The following is an 18,327-nucleotide window of genomic DNA, read 5'->3' on the forward strand; positions in this document are numbered from 1 at the left end:
TAAAAGTTCTTTAAAATATTAAACCTACATTTTTCTTGTAAAGATAAGGCTACTGTTAGTTTCAAGATTATTCTTCCCTCCTTATAATGGTTGACCTTTTAAAGTCTGATAGTGTTAACACATAAACTAGCTTAGTTATCCTTTTTTGTCATGTCAACATCAATTTTAATAAATTTTAAGTCTTTTTCAGAATTATTGTTCAAAGTTAGCTTTATTTTATTATATTTTTTATTTCAGAAGTTTTTTTATGTAGAAGATTATTAGGAGTTTATAATAGGAAGAATAGTACTAATCCAAATTTTTAAGAACTGTAAAATGTCTACTTTTTATACATACTTGGAATATTCACTTTAAATACCTGCATATTTTAAAAAAAAACATTCATAACTAAAAGTCATCAGTGCTCACAGATGATTAGAGGGCTGAGTAAGGGAAAGTTCAAAATGGGTCTGGTGCATTTTTTTTTTACTAGAAGTTTAAGGAATGCTTGAGGAATCATGGGGCATGTGATAAGGATACTGAAGCCAATTAAAGGGGTACACACTAGCTAAATCTAGAAATACATCAACATTAGACTAAATCACTCTAATAATAGATTACAACTCATTGAGTATAAGCAGAATTCATTTTTCATACTAATGTAAATAGGGCAGAAAAGAAAGTTCTTCCATAGGAATCAATTCCACCTAATGAAGAAGAATTGATGTATGTATGAATGAATGAATGAATGAATGAGATAATAAAGTCAGGGAGTAAAAGTTTGATAAGAAACAGAATATATGTACAGTTTCAAGGTATCTTTCTTTCAATATAATAGTTATTAAAATTAAAATTTTTACAATGCTGAAACTTGAAGGATACCTAACAAAATTGAATGATTAAGCTCACATCATCAATATTGGGATAAACCTACATCAAGCACCTCCTGCAAAGATTCACTGAGGATATAGTATCCTGTCAGTGGTATTCTTACAAAAATACATTACCTAATTCTAACCATGAAGACACCACAGAATAACCCAAAACTGTTCTAAATGTAACTGACCTGTTCTCTTCAAAAGAATCATTTTCAAAAAATTTAAAAAAAGCTGAAATATTATCTGTGATTAAAGAAGACTAAATAATTAGGACAACTGATTAAGATTGTGACTGTGGATACTGAGCTAGAAAACTTGATAAAATCTGAGTACGAACTTTGGATTTGATAGGAATACATGCCATTGTTAAATTCTCTGATTTTGAGAACTATACTGTGATTGGTAAAATAATATCCTTTTTACTTAGAAAATATACACTGAATATTTTAAAGGTAAAGAAATATATGTTCAACTTTATCTTAAAATGTTTTAAAATTTATACATATGTACATGTGCATTCATATATTATACACATATGTATATAAGCACTATATATGTGTGCACATGTACACGTGTGTATATAAAATACTAAAGCAAGTGAGGTAAAATTTAAGCAATTTTTCCTGTCTGGATAATTCAGTTGGTAAGAGAATCATTCGAAAGCACAGAGGTTTCCAGATCCATTCCCAGTCAGGGCACATACAAGAACAGATCAAGGTTCCTCTCTCTTTCTCTCTTTCTTCACCCTTTATCTCTCTTTAAAATCAATAAAATAAAAATAAATTAAACAATTCATGACTCTGGATAAAGGTTATACAGGATTCTTAGCACTACTCTTGGAATATTTTCTGTAAATTTAAAATATCAAATAAAGTTACAAAATAAAAAAGATGATAATTTATAAATGACACCACATGGTAGTAGCTGAAATTTTTTTCTTGATGGAAAATAAAACATTTTAAATACACCACACAGGCTGAGAAATTTTTTGAAAGATCTTGCTAGAATGATAATTTTTTTCAGGTGATAGCTATCAAAAACTTTTTTGAAAAACCATTTATTTCTTCTTTAAAATCTAGTCAAAATTGGTTAAAATATGAAAAAGTAAAATAAAATCACCATTGTTGATTAGGATGATATTTAATCTAGAATTCTTTATGTTTTAAAAGGACCTAGTTCATCACTAGTGGAAATTATTATTAGCAACAGACTTTCATAAGAAAGCAATCTGAACTGTCCATTTAAAATCCATTTATACCAACTCATGTCATATTAATATTTAACATTATTTAATCTTTAGGATTTGTATATGCTTCTTAGTAAAAAGTACTGTACATTTTTTTCTGATTTTAGCCATATAATATTTACAATATAAGATATATTCATGTAGAGACAGTTGGTAATTTTAAACTTGTTGAAAACTGGCTAACTATTTAAAAATGATATAGTGACTAAAAAAATTATAGGTGTACCCTAATTATTATTTCTTTAAAAAAAAGATTGTTATTTTAGGCTTAAAACTGAGTGTGTATTAAGAACAAGAACTCTGAAGTCAGAGTGCCAGGAAGGACTCAAGTGTAGACATGTACCAGTCGTGTGGTGTTTAGCAAATTTAGTTATCCTGTCAAGACCTTAGTTTTCTCATCTGCCAAATATGAATATTGATGTCCACTTCATAGAATTATTGTGATGAATACATATATTAATGTTTGAAATATTGCATATGAAGCATATAATCAGTGTCTCTCCTATAAGTTCTCAATGACTGCATGCAATTGTCATTCTTAAAATTAAAGGATATAAAAATCTTTCAATTTAACAGGAAAAACAATGGCATGTTAACAAAGAAAATAGTTCCCTAATTCCGTATCTACTTGAGAAGAATAGAAAAGCAAAAAAGTTAAAGAAATAATGCAAAATCTGCCTGACCTGTGGCAGCACAGTGGATAAAGCATCGACCAGGGATGCTAAGGTTGCTGCTGGTTCAAAACTCTAGCTTGACCAGTCAAGGCATATACAAGAAGCAACTACTACAAGTTGATGCTTCCCACTTTTTCCTTACCTCCCTTCTCTCTCTCTCTCTCTCTCTCTCTCTCTCTCTCTCTCTTGTCTCTCTAAAAATCAATAAGTAAAGTTAAAAAAAGAAAAAGAAAAATAGCCTGGCCCAGCAGTGGCACAGTGGATAGAACATTGGGCTGAGGCTCTGAGAACCCAGGTTCAAAATCCTGAGGTCACCAATTGAGATCGAGCTCATCTGACTTGAGTGCTGGCTCACCAGCTTGAGTGCTGGATTGCCACCTTGAGCATGGGATCATAGACATGATCCTGTGGTCACTGGCTTGAGGCCAAAGGTTGATACCCTAAAGCCCAAGGTCACTGGCTTGAGCAAAGGATCTGGCTTGGCTGGAGCACACACCCTCCTTGTCAAGGCACATTTGAGAAAGCAATCAATGAGCAACTAAAGGTGCCACAACTACAAGTTGATGCTTCTCATGTCTCCCTTCCTGTCTGTCTGTCCTTTTCTGACTGTTTTTTTCTCTCTCTCTCTCAAAAAAAAAAAAGAGGTCTAAAAAATAAAAAAGAAATAATACAAAATAAATGATAATTGTCACACTGTTATTTCTAGTGCATAATTTCCATTATATTTCAAATATTCACATCTCTTAATTAATTTATTTATTTATATGTTTATTTATTTATTTTTTGATAGAGACGGAGAGGGATAGATAGGGACAGATAGGGAGATAGTTGAGAAGCATCAATTCTTTGCTACAGCAGACCGAGTGGCCCCATGCTCCAGCCAACGACCTTGGATTCAAGCTGGTGAGCCTTGCTCAAACCAGATGAGCCCATGCTCAAGCTGGCAACCTCGGGGTCTCGAACCTGGGTCCTCGGCATCCCAGTCTGACCACTGTGCCACTGCCTGGTCAAGCTCTTTTTATTTCTAATTGTCAATTTTCATTATACTTCATATATTATTTCACCCTTCTTTTCTCCATCCTGTTATTTTCCACTTTCATATCCTTTGTTTACAATTTTTGTCATTTCTCTTGTTTTTTGATGACTTTTTCCATTTGCTTTCTTAAAATATTTTCCCTCTCTTGGTTGCCACTTGCCTACCTTTTTCCAGTCGAGTTGCCTCTGTGTTCTGCAGGATGCCTCTCAGAGATGAGCAATCTTTGGACATAGGTTCTGAAGTGCTAGCTTCTCAAGTTTTCACTTCTTAGATTTTGCTTTGTGCTCACAACCAGAGGTGGATTTAATGGCAGGCGCACTGGCTTGAGCCCTAAGCCCTGGACTTCAGAAGGGCCCCAAAGAACCTCAATTTTATACTTTTTCCTAATGTTAGGGACCCAATATTTTTTTCTGCGCCCAGGGCCTCAAGCAACTTTAATCTGCCCCTGCTTACAACTATTACCTTCCAGTGAGAGGAGGGAACCAAGAGCAGAGGATTAAAGTTCTTACATGGCCTATTGTAGACAGGTGTGTTTTTTTTTGTTTGTTTGTTTTTTCTGAAGCTGGAAACGGGGAGAGACAGTCAGACAGATTCCGGCATGCTCCCGACCAGGATCCATCCGGCACACCCACCAGGGGCGACGCTCTGCCCACCAGGGGGCGATGCTCTGCCCCTCCGGGGCATCACTCTGCCGCGACCAGAGCCACTCCAGTGCCTGGGGCAGAGGCCAAGGAGCCATCCCCTGTGCCCGGGCCATTTTTGCTCCAATGGAGCCTTGGCTGCGGGAGGGGAAGAGAGAGACAGAGAGAAAGGAAGGGGCGGGGGTGGAGAAGCAAATGGGCGCTTCTCCTATGTGCCCTGGCCGGGAATTGAACCCGGGTCCCCCGTACGCCAGGCCAACGCTCTACCACTGAGCAAACCGGCCAGGGCCTGTAGACAGGCTTTGAGGCAGTTGGATGGAGAGGCTCTCTGTGCCAGAATGGCTCCTCCAGGCTGCCACTTAAGAGCTACTGTGCAGGTAACTCATTCCTCCATTTATATAACTTGCTTCTTCTTACCAAGGTAATAATTCCTGTGAGTGCCAAAACTACTCATAACACATTGCTTATATATATGTGTATAATAAAACAAAATTAACTTGTGACAAAATCAAATATGCTACATGGTACAACAGAGTCTGAATTGAGCAGATCTGAATTGGGAACCCAAGCCCTGATCCTTGCTTTTTCTTATCTGTGAATTGGGCTAATTTTGTCTCCAGTGTTGTTGTGAAAATTATATTTATATAAAGTATTTAATGTCTTTTTTTTTCCCCTTCAGAAACAAAACATCGCAGTTGGAGTCTACATGTGCACTCTGTGACTTGGGGTATGGTGGGGGAATGAAGTGCAGGTCCCGATGGAGGCCAGTGAGAAGATTGGCTGGGATGCAATTAGCATCAAGTGCAGCTCAGAGAAGGGTGGAATCAGGTCCCAGATTCTGCATTGGGATAACACGTCACAGAGGAAGGCAGATCTTGTAGGATACTGGAGTCCTCAAGTGCTAGCAGGACACTTTGTGGTGAGAAACACTTAGCTGATCTGGCACGAAAAGGTGGTTTTCCCAGACGGTCCAAAAGGCATGAGGGGCTCACACCACTGATCACACAATTTCTGATGTCTGCAAACTCCTTGGCCTCGCTCCCCAGATCAGGGTCGCATTGCTATGGTGCCTGCCATGCCCAAGAAGTTCAGCCTGGTGTGGGGCAGTGAGCTCTGGACCAAATTCTGTGCAGCAGACGGACCCCTCACCAGGCTTGTGCTCTCTGGGTAAAGCTATATATTTTTTTCTTTTTCTTTTCCTTGTTTTCTGAGGAGGGATAAAGTAAATGGTCATTCTAAGGGATATGGGACATTGCTCAGAGTCCAGCACAGTCAGATGCCCTCAAACCCAAGCTCTGCAAAGGCGCCTCCTAGCCCCAGCTGTATAAAATAGAGCCACCACACTGGGCCTGGGCCAATGCAAGGCTGCCAGGCTTTCTCCCAGGGATGCACATTCCAGGTCTCCCAGTGGGGAGCATGGTGGGTTCTTATCCAGCCTGGTGGGCCTTGCAGCGTCCCCTATTCTCTGGCTGGGTGAGGCCTACAGATTGGGGCTTCGCAAGATGAACTGGGCAGCAACAATGAGGAGTGGCAGGTGTGAAGAGGATGTTATATTTCTTAAATTTAATCCATCTCTATATTACAAATTAATAACTAAATTTTAAAAATAAAGATTTAAAAAATTTGCTTTACATAAAATCAGTTGTTTCTATGCACCAGCAATAAACAGCGCAAAAATGAAATGTAAATACTTAAATATCTAGGACTAAATTTAACCATTAGTGAAAAATGTTTACACTGAAAACTGCAAAGCATTCTTAAAAAATAAAGAAGGCCTAAATACATGGAAAGACACCCTATGTTCATGGACTGTAAATTTTAATATTAGGATGACAGCACTCCCTTAAAGGGATCTATAAGTTTAATGTAATGTCTGTTTTTGCAGAAATGAAAAAGCTTATCCTAAAAATAAAATAGAATTGCATGAGGCCCTGCATATCCAAAGCAATATTGAAAAGTAACAACAAGGTAGAACTCATGTTTACAAATATTGAACACTATGCAGAGCAATTAAATCAATGGGGTACTTGCATAAGGAGAAATATAGAGACTACATAATAGAATTGAGAATTCAGAAATTATCCAATCTCAGCCATATAAAAAATTAACACAATTTAGAAAAAAAGACTTAAATATAAAAGCTAAAACTATAAAAATATTAGAACAAAACAGAGGGGTAACTTATGACTTCAGATTTGGCAATAGATTCTTAGGTTTCATACTAAAATCATGAGCAACAAAAGAAAAACTAGATATATTGGATTTCATTCAAATTAAAGGCATTTATTTATACATCAGTGAACAATATTAAGAATTTGGAGAGACAACCTAAATAATTAGTAAAAATACCTGCAAATTATATCTTACAATATCTAGAATACCGAAAGAACACTTACAGCAAAAAAAGACAATCTATTTAAAAAAGTGGAAAGGTCTTAAATAAACATTTTCTCCAAAACCCAAAATATATACTTATATATCATAAAAATATTATTATATATCACATAAATATCATATATGTATATGAACTAAAAATACTCAATCAGCAAAAGAATGATGTTAACAGCATTGGTCATTAAAGAAATGAATCCCTAGCCAGTTGGCTCCGTGACAGAGCAACGGTCTGGCATGTTTATGTCTCAGATTCAATTCCCGGTTAGGGCGCAAAGGAGAAGCAAACATCTGCTTCTCCACACCTCACCTTCTCTCTTCTTTCTCTCTCTCTCTCTCTCATCACCTCCCACAGCCATGGCTCTATTGGTTTGAGCACACCGGCCCTAGGCACTGAGGATGGCTCTGTTGAGCCTCGATCTCAGGAACTAAAAGTAGCCTGGTGGAGAGCATGGCCCCAGATAGGCAGAGCGTCTGCCCCAGATGGGAGTTGCTAGGTGGATCCCGGCTGGGATGCATGTGGGAGTCTGTTTCTCTATTTCCCATCTTCTCACTTGGAAAAGAAGAAAAAAAAAAAGGGTAAATCAAAACCACAATGAGCTATCACTTTACATTATGATGACTTTAATTATAAAGAAATAGAAAGTAAATGTTGGTGAGGATGTGGAGAACTTGAAACCTCTGTGCATTTCTAGTGGAAACATGAAAGGTGCAGACATTGTGGAAGACAGTTTAGTGGTTCTTCAAAGACTTAAACATGGAGTTACCATATGATCCAGCGATTTCAACTCCTAAGCCCATATTCAAGAGAATTGTAAACATATATTCCACAACAAACTGTATACAAATATTTATGGTCTCATTATTTATAACAAAAACCAAAACAACCTGTATACCCATCAATGAATAAATGAATGTGCAAACAAATTTTGGTATATACACACAATGGACTATTATTCAGCCATAAAAAGGAACAAAATACTACAATTTGAATGATCCTTGAAAATTTTATGCTAAGTGAAAGAAGCCAGATCAAAGAAGGTCACATACTGCATGGTTCTTTTTCTATAATATAACTAGAATAGGCAAATCCATAAAAACAAAGAGCAGATGATAGGTACTTGGAGGATAGGGGAAAAGGAGAATGAATACTTAATGAATAAAGGTGTTTTATAGGGAGATTAAAAAGCTGAAACTAGAGAGATCTGGTAATTATATGACATCATGACCATAGTAAATACCACTAAATTGTATACTTTAAAAAGGTTAATTGTGGCTCGGTGGAGAGAGCATTGGCCCAGCATGCCTACATCCAAGGTTTTATTCCTTATCAGGGCACATATGAGAAGCGACAATCTATTTCTCTCCTCCTTTCTCTCCCCTTTTCTCTTGTCTTCTCTTGAGGCCTGTGGTTCAACTGTTTCAAGCATGGGCCTGAATAGTTTGGTTTGTCCAAGCGTCAGCCTCAGGTGTTGAGGATAGCTTGTTTGATTCCGAGCATCAGCCTCAGAAGGGGTTTGATACATGCATTCCATTGGGGTGCATGCGGGAAACTGTCTCTCTAGCTCCCCTCCTCTCACTTAAAAATGGTTAATTATGTGTTATTTAAATTTCATTTAAATTTAAAAAAATGTATGTATATGTGCCTCCATCCATGTGTTCATCTTATTCATGCACTCACACCCACAAAAAACCTCTTGAAACTCCAGTTTAGGCACTGTCCTCATTTGTCTGCAATACAATAATATCTCAGTGTTTTACATGAATCCAGTTTTGTCCTGAAGTTTAAAAAGTTTATATTCTTCAACGTCTGGCAGAGTGACCAATGTCTATAGTTCTTTCAAATTGCTTATATGGCAAGCCTTTTAAGATCAGAAATTTAACCATATTTTATATCTGCTTACCATTTTCCTCTTTACCATTTTTAGTTCTTTAATACCAAATAAGTTACAGTTTCCAGAAGATATGTCATATTCTCTAATGCCTGACTTGATGATAATGATTCTTCTTGAATTTCCTTTCAACCTTTGTTACTATGCCCTTCAAGAATCAGTTATTCCCTCCCTTCTTTCTCTTGAAAATATTTGGATGCCCCTTCTTTTTATTCCTATCAACCCTATGTTTAGCTGTATTGTTGCATCTTAGGCATTTCTTGAGGTTATATTTTCAAATGTCTGTTCTCCTATCTCCAGTAATGAGAGATTAACTTTTGGGTTTGTTTTAATCATCATTTTACTTCATGCATCTAACACTTATTTAGACTTCCAAGTTTATTTGTTGAAATATCTTGTTCATTATCCTGGGTTTACATTGACTTTTATTAATTTTACATCTTGTGTATTTGTACATGTTGTATGCATCCTTTTACATTTCAGTGAGTTTCTAGTGACTAAATCTTTTTTTATTTCAACAACCAGTAGTACACATATTATTAGAAATCACAAATTATATTGGGACAAAATATTCATAAATACCCAGCATTACAGACCTACCTAATTCTTTACACAAGTATACAGGGAACAGTCTTCTTTAATTAAATGTGAGTTATAACTCTTAATAGTATTGTCAGGAATTTTTCTAATTTTTTTTTAGTTACAATTGTTATTCATTATTATTTTGTATTAGTTTTAGTTCCAGTATAGTGGTTAGACAGTCATATATACTTTATAAAGTGATCCCTAATATTTCAAGTACCCACCTGACACTATATTTAGTTATTATATTATTGATTATATTTCCTATGCTGTACCATTGCCAGGATTTTGAAGGCAGGAGTTCGGTTTTGATTAAGTTATCTCCCTGAACTGAAATCTGAGAAACAGGAAAATAACTGCTTCAGAGTTTCATAGAGTTAATTTTAGCCTCAGAGTCCTGCAGAAGATACAACTTTTGCATAAATTTCAGTGACTCTCTTAGTTCTTCTTAGAGAATAGTAAATCCCTTGTGAAAACTTAATGAATTAGTAACTTTCTATTTTTTTACTAGTTTTAACACACAACATGATTTTAAGTTATAAAATAATACAAATTTGTTTCATAAACACAAATGAATTCTAATATATGGATACATCTTTCTGTAAAATCAACATTATGAGACAAAGTTAACATTATTTATAATAATATACAAAATAAGAGATGTTGCTTATCTTTTGACCAGGGGTCAGGAACCTATGGCTCGCAAGCCAGATGTGGCTCTTTTGATGGCTGCATCTGGCTCTCAGACAAATCTTTAATTAAAAATATAATAACGTTAAAAATATAAAACATTCTCATGTATTACAATCCATTCATTTCCTACTGCTCATGTTCATGGTTGTGGGTGGCTGGAGCCAATCACAGCTGTCCTCTGGTACAACACCAAATTTTTATCGGATAATGCGTAACATACACGGGTCCTTATATGGCTTTCACGAAATAACATTTTAAAATATGTGGCATTCATGACTCTCTCAGCCAAAAAGTTTCCAGACCCCTGTTTTAGACCAAGCAATGAATATATATGAATTTTTATAAGACCTATAATTACTCAGGATGGATGAATAAAAATGGTGACATGCACCAGAAAATGTCAACACTTTTAATGCTTAAGAATAAACTCTACAAAACTACTTGTGGCTCAGCTCTGACATTAAAAAATCAATTCATGAAAATTTTAAAAATATGATTTTTTCCATTGGTTATAATTACATATTTACCTATCAAGATCATCAGGCCTGACCTGTGGTGGTGCAGTGGGATAAAGCATCAACCTGGAACACTGAGGTTGCCGGTTCAAAACCCTGGGCTTGTCTGGTCAAAGCACATATGGGAGTTGATGTTTCCTGCTCTTCCCCCTTCTCTAACTTTCTCTCTCTCTCTCTCCTTTCTGAAAATTGAATAAATAAAATCTTAAGAAAATAAAAATAAAAGAGATTGTCAGTTTCCCTGAGGAACAACACTAGTACTGCAGCTTAATAACAAGGTGCAGATAGTGTTCGAAAATTAAGAATAGAATAAAAAACAAATCAAACATGTTCAAATGTTCCAGACACAAAACAATAATAAGCTAAATAATTCTGATGTTGGCCCACTAGTTTCGGTGTCATGCCAGAAATTATTTTCCCCTCTCAGAGTACTTGTCAAGGTTTTTTAATATGCAAAATGCATTCAGACCTAGGTAATTATAAGATATAACTAAAGTAAAGCCAATTAAGTGTCAAAAGAGACACTAGAATTTCAGATTTATTATCTTTCAAGACCAAAATATTGTTCTTAGAAAACATGTTACAGAATGTTTTGAACTGTATATGGTTATGGCCCAAAGAGCTGGATGTTGCAGGATTGTGTCAGGAAGGTTGCAGGAAGGTTTTTTTAAACATACTTTTTTTCATATAATATATTCTTATCCTATTTCTGTGCAACATTCTATTCTATCTTACATCTTCTGTAAATACCCACAGCATGTAACTTATTTTCAAAGTGTGGCAGTATTAGTATTGCATCACATATATTATTTCATTTTCATAGATACAGAACTATCCTTAGAGAAGCCATCAGTGACAGAATAAGGATCCTAACATTTCTGTTTAATGTCCATATTCTATATATCTCAATATTCATCTCTATTTCACAACCTGACTGCTTCAAAGTCAGGGTATTAGCATTTCAAAGTGGGAAAGTATGAAATTGATAGAATGATCTGTGTTAACTCAGAGAGCTAGAAGAAGTAAGCTTCCTACCCCTGCACTCAGAAACAGTAATTAGCATGTTTATGAGAAACTTTTCTTTTTCTTAGTAGTTAAGTTATGGATGACATAACCAAGGAGAATAATCAAGGTACTGGATTTGTCCTTAGTTACTCAAATTTAAGTTTATTAGTACAACTTAGGTCAAATTTGATCTTAGACTATCATACATATATGATATAATGACTAACCAGATTTCAACTTTGTTTTTAAATTGTGGCATAAATAACTGCCAAGTTGACTGCAATGCCAATTTTGTTAGATTAATGATTTATTTTTGTCATAGATATTTAAAACTTATTGAACAGCAAAAAGCACCAATATTCCATTGTACAAGATTTAACAACTGTTGTGGAGATAGCCAGAGGGATAGTTAAGTGTGGTGGGTGTAGGCGAGCAAAGGAGGAAAAAATAGGAACATAAAGAAACTTTTCTTTGGGCGATGGGTACAATGCAGTATGCAGATGATGTTTTATTTGGTTGTACACTTGAAACCCGTACCCCAAAATATTCAATAAATAGCAAAAAGATATTAGCAACTATTAATATTTTTATACTTGGTCCATCAGTTTATGCTTTCAGTGAAGTATTTTTAAATACATTACAATTTTAAAATAGACTTTCAGACATAAATGATTTAGTTGGCATCTGAACCAAATAAGGTCATTTTCCAGCATAACCACTCTGTCATTATTACACCTAACAAAATAAATAATTCCCGAATTATATAAATATGGTCCTAGTCAGATTTTTTATCCAGTTCACTAAATATTTTTATGCTGATTTCATTCAGTCACCATCCATCACAAACCACATATTACATTTGATAGGTATATCTTATAATATGCTTTAATCTAAAATACAACACCCATACAAACAAACACACCCTTTATTTATTCTACTTTACTGATTTTTTTTTTCTCCATTCAGGCCAGGGAGGAGTGGAATCAGAACGGGTAGAACGTAGAGTGAAATGAATTTGAAGAAATAGGCAGCAATAGATCTTGCAGTGCCTTATATGTGCTGCCAAGTATTTTGGACTGAACTCTAAAGGCAATGGGAAATATCTTGGGGATTTTTAAGACCTAGAAAGACATAATCAAATTTATGTTTTACCATGATCTCTATTCTGTAGAGAAAACACTTGCTGGGGACCCTGTAGATTGGTCAGTTAAAAGTGAATTCAGCCTGACCTGTGGTGGTGCAGTGGATAAGGCGTTGACCTGGAAATGCTGAGGTCGCCGGTTCGAAACCCTGGGCTTCCCTGGTCAAGGCACATATGGGAGTTGATGCTTCCAGCTCCTCCTCCCTTCTCTCTCTCTGTCTCTCCTCTCTCTCTCTCCCTCTGTCTCTCTCTCTCTCTCCTCTCTAAAAAAAAAAAAGTGAATTCAGTAGTCCAAGTGAAATTGGATAGTGGTTTGGCCTCAGGGAAGAATGTAAGAGGATGTTGAAGAACTGACTTGTTGAAGACCTCCTAGAATGGTCCATCTCTGTTTAATATTCTCACATGAATTGGTTATACATAATCTGAGTTGCTGTAACTGGAAAGTTAGATCTAAAATTGAATATAGATTCAAGATATATATATATATATATATATATATATATATTGCAAAAATCTTTTGAAAGTAGTACTATGAACTTCATACTGGAAGACATTAGGGGCTGTGTAATATCTGGTTGAGTGATAGTAAGAATGATTAGTTAGGTAAAATAATATAAGTAATCTATCCATTATAAACAAGTAATATATGGTGTGGTACTTTGATAAAAAATAAATACATAGTATCCCAACAATTTTTCAGTTCATGGTTTTAGCATAAGTGATGATCATTGACTGAATCAGTATTTCAATGGGTATTATAAAATGGTGATTTTCTAATTTTATCATTTTCTCTAAAGTTAATTGTTGTTATTCTTCTTTTACTGTTACTGGAACGAGCCAGGATTTGAGTTGCCCATCACCTCAGAGCCAATCACAGAGATGAGGACTGAGTGAAATACGAGTGTCTTTAATCAGATTGCCAGCAACCTGAGAAAGCAGGGGACTTCAGATAAAATAACTGCCTTAATATCTTCAGTTTTCTGGCCTCTTTTCTAGGGTTCAGGGGCAGTTAGTAATGGTGCAAGGGGCAAAGGCTGTACAGTTAGTCATATAGACAAGAGTGCAGCAAGGTGCTCTGTTCTTGAGATAATGGACCATATGTCTTTTTTTATCTTTAATATTCCTCTCATGGCAGTGGTTCAGACTGGCTGTTTGATTTCTCAATTTTCATGTTACTCTCATTACTTACCAGGCATCTTGTAAACATAAACCTCTCACTGCATTTCGAACGGGAAATGTCAGGGAGCCATTAAGAGAGAATACTAAGCAAATTAACTATTTCCTTCTTTTTTATTCAGTGAGGGGAGGGGAGTTAGAGACGAACTCTTGCATGCACCCAGGCTGGGATCCACCTGGCAAAGCCCATTAGGGGGCAATGCAATGCCCAACTGGGCCATTGCTCCATTGCTCAGCACCTGAGCTCTTCTTAGCAACTGAGGTGGAGGCTATGGAGCCATTCTTAGTGCCCTGAGCAAACTAACTCTAATCGAGCCATGGCTGCAGGAAGGGAAGAGAAAGAGAGAGAGAAATGAGAGAGGCAGGGGTGGAGAAGCAGATGAATACTTCTCCTGTGTGCTCTGATCAGGAATTGAACCAGGAACATCTACATACTAGGTCAATGCTCTACCATTGATCACACTGGCCAGGGCCAAATTAACTATTTCTGAGCCCTCACATAATTTCCTATTGATTACAACTAAAATCTACTATTACTAAAGCTAAATTTCTAACTCTTGGTTTCCCCTATCATTACAAAGATATTTCTCTCATTAACTAGAACTGTACATCTTCTACAAAGCAAGGTTAATGCTTAGGTTCTTACTTTTTTGTGTTTGACACACACACACACACACACACACACAGATAGAGAGAGAGAGAGAGAAAGAGAGAGAGAGAGAGAGAGAGAGAGAGAGACAGGAAGGGAGAGAGATGAGGAGCATCAATTCTTCGTTGTGGTTCCTTAGTTGTTCATTGATTGATTTCTCATATATGCCTTGACCGGGGGGTTACAGCAGACTGAGTGACCCCTTGCCAGTGACTTTGGGTTCTAGTTGGTGAGCTGTGCTCAAATCAGATGAGCTGGCGCTCAAGTCAGCCACCTCGGGGTTTTGAATCTGGGTTTTTTGTTTGTTTGTTTGTTTGTTTTTGTATTTTTCTGAAGCTGGAAACGGGGAGAGATAGTCAGACAGACTCCCGCATGCGCCGACCAGGATCCATCTCTGCCCCTCCTGGGCATCGCTCTGTTGCGACCAGAGCCACTCTAGCGCCTGGGGCAGAGGCCAAGGAGCCATCCCCAGCGCCCACACCATCTTTGCTACAATGGAGCCTCGCTGCGGGAGGGGAAGAGAGAGACAGAGAGTGTTTTGCATCCCAGTCCAACGCTCTATATACCACGCCACCACCTGGTCAGGCAAATTCTTTCTTTTAACTATTAATGTTGAGACTAGTTGGTGTTATATTTATTTAAAATTGTGGCAAATAGGCTATTTCTTTTTCTTTCTTTTCTTTCTGCTATTTTGAATATTATTATAGACAGTAGGTTTTTACATGTGAAATGTGTTTTCTACTAAAAACAAGTCTTTCTTCTATATGCTTACTCAACTCACCTTTTGTCAGTGGTTTTAGCTTGAAAATGGCTTCTTTGTTCTTTTGACACAATTCTATTCATTTTATTATTTTCTGATACAACAGGATATTTTCAAGTCAGGACGTAGCTTCATTACTCTAGACCTTCAATCAGACATTTCTCCAAGTATCCTTAGTACCTTTAAGATCAACTGATAATTAGGGGCCAGATTCTGGGAACTAGAGATATACATTGTTACTAAAGTGTAATTGCTTCGAGTCCCTTAGGAGATAGAAGCAGAAAATAATTATAAATATAATATATTTAAATTTATAGTTTGAGTTTATATTGATATTTTGTATTTTAAATTACTGTATTAAAGTTTTATATATTTTTCCTTTTCTCTTACACTAAAAATATTGGATCTCCACAATAATTTATTTTATATTCAATATAAATTATACATCCTCTTTTAAATATCTTTATAAGCATAGTCTACTACAGCTTTCTGGGTCCACGGTAAATAATCCTTATACAATTTATTAGCCTTAGTACATTAATTTTTTTGTTAAGCATTTTTAAAACAAAAGCTGTAACTGCTCAGAATTCTGAAAAGCCAGTTTTTATATGTTAGTATCTTATGACTATTCTTTCTAAAATTAAACAATGTTGTTTGCTTAAATTCTCTCACCACTCTTTTTCTACTTAATTTGAAATATAATTTATAAGGAGAAAGAATTTTCTAAAATCTTTGTAATTACTGGAGTTCAGTCTTGGATGAGGCTAATAGTAAGTGGACTCAGTATGAACTATAATAGCAGAGGCAGTCGGTAACCTTTGTGACTTTTGAATGTGAGACAGGTTTAAACTGAAAATCCCCCTGGGTTCTTACTGACAGAGATCTTATTTCATGTTTCTTCTCACCAACAACAAAGGAAACATGGAATTGAATTTTGAACTAATAAATTTATAGATTTACATAAAAGTTTTGAAATCATAATTTTTTCTCATAGATGAAGCAAAAATAGATTAATGAGAGAATGAACTCTACACATTTTTTTTCAACTGAGAGAGAGAGAGACAGACAGGGACAGACAGACAGAAATGGAGAGAGATGAGAAACATCAACTCTTTGTGTGGCACCTTAAGTGTTCATTGATTGCTTTCTCAAATGTGCCTTGACCTCCGGGTTTCAGCTGAGTCAGTGACCCCTTGCTCAAGCCTGTGACCTATGTGTTCAAGCCAACAAACTTAAGCTCATGCCTGCAGCCTTGGGCTTCAAGCCAGTGACCTTTGGGCACGAACCAGTGACCATGAGCTCATGTCTATGATCCCACACTCAAGCCAGTGACTTTGAGATTTTGAACCTGGGTTTTCAACATCCCAGGAGGATGCTCTATCTATTGCACCACTGCCTGGGCAGACTACACATCTCTTCTTGAACTTTGGTGTCAACTTTTCTTGTTTCCTGTTACTTTGGGTGACATTTTTTCAGTCTCATATTTATTCTCTGTAAAATGGGCATATTAATTGTATCAAATTTGTATGACCCTTATAAGGATTTATTGAGATGATTTAAGCAAAATATTTTGTCACAACTGTTGTGACAAATGTGTGCTCAATACATGTGTATTGAGAAAAAGTGAGAAGAAAGGAAAATGATACAGATTGAACAATCATTTTATTCAAAGATGTTCAAAAACTTCAGGAGATCCAGCAATCAAGTAACAAATTACAGAAGCACGTGTGATTGGAAAGCAAGTGTGAAGGAAGTGTTCACTGGACGACCCGCTCAAAGTCATCCTTCAAACATCTACAGTAAAACCTTAAGACAGTGGTTCTCAAACGTTTTGAAGTCAGGGCACATTTAAAATCCTACAAATAATTGTGGCACACTATTTACAAATTTCTGACAAATATGTTATAATAATTAAGTTTAATATTAAAGAAAAAAATATAAAGTCTAAGCATGCTTTTATGGTAAACAAAATAAATATGACAAAATTAAATTTATTCTGATGTTATAAACATTTTTATGTTACATTTTTTGAGTTATGCTTTTTAGAATTCATAAAAAATAGGGCTTAAAATAATAAAACAACAAAAAGTTATATATATATATATTTTACACACACACACACATTCTTAGTAAGATTTAGTAAATTTGGCAAGTTCTGGCATGAATGTGTTAAGTTTTTTCATTCTTGTGTTTATGAGAAACATGAGCCTGATGTGTTCTAGTGATTTCTTCAATGTTTGGCCGTATATTTGAAAGGTAAACTCTCATTTTTTTGTCAATACATTGAGGAATTTCTCTCTTTTTACTCTTGTGTTGAGTGCAGAAAACCCCCAGAATACATATTATCTTAACTTTACACCAAAGGATAGAAGAAACTTGCCTCCGGTCTTTCCAGGGAACATGGAGGGTAGTGTAAACAATCCAACACCACAGTTTAACAGCCTTTTGCAACCTAATCAGGCAAGTGAGGTGGAGGGTTAGGCAGATTGTCAGCTTGCAGCCAATTCCCCTCACCTCTGTTCCCAAAAAATCTAAACTCCAAAAACCCTGTTGGTTTTTTGGTGCCCAACAGACACATATTTTTCTGGAATACCATAGGGCACACCTGGAAATCTTCTAGGGCGCACCAGCGTGCCCTGGTGCACACTTTGAGAACCACTACCTTAAAAATTCAAACTACAGGTACTTAGAGGAAGTATAAATGTTCAACCTAACATATTAGCCACTGCACTAATGTTCCTTTTCATTGTTTCTTACTCTTGTATATTCTTAATACGATTTTGTTTCATTCTTAGTGCATGGTGGAAGAAATATGACTTATCTTAGTGAAAGAAACCTAGCAAATGAACAAAGACAAAGTAAAATAGACTGAGTGATCTTGTAAGTTAAATATAAGAATCAATGTGTTTTGCATGTTAGGTCATTTTTTCATTAAATTCCACATATAAGTGAAATCATGTGGTACTTATCTTCCTCTGACTGGCTTATTTCACTTAGTATAATGATCTCTAGTTCTATCTATGCTGTCAGAAAAGGGAAAATTTCCTTCCTTTAACAGATTCATAAATA

This window comes from Saccopteryx bilineata, chromosome 5 (genome assembly GCF_036850765.1).
Source record: "Saccopteryx bilineata isolate mSacBil1 chromosome 5, mSacBil1_pri_phased_curated, whole genome shotgun sequence".
Classification (NCBI taxonomy): domain Eukaryota; kingdom Metazoa; phylum Chordata; class Mammalia; order Chiroptera; family Emballonuridae; genus Saccopteryx; species Saccopteryx bilineata.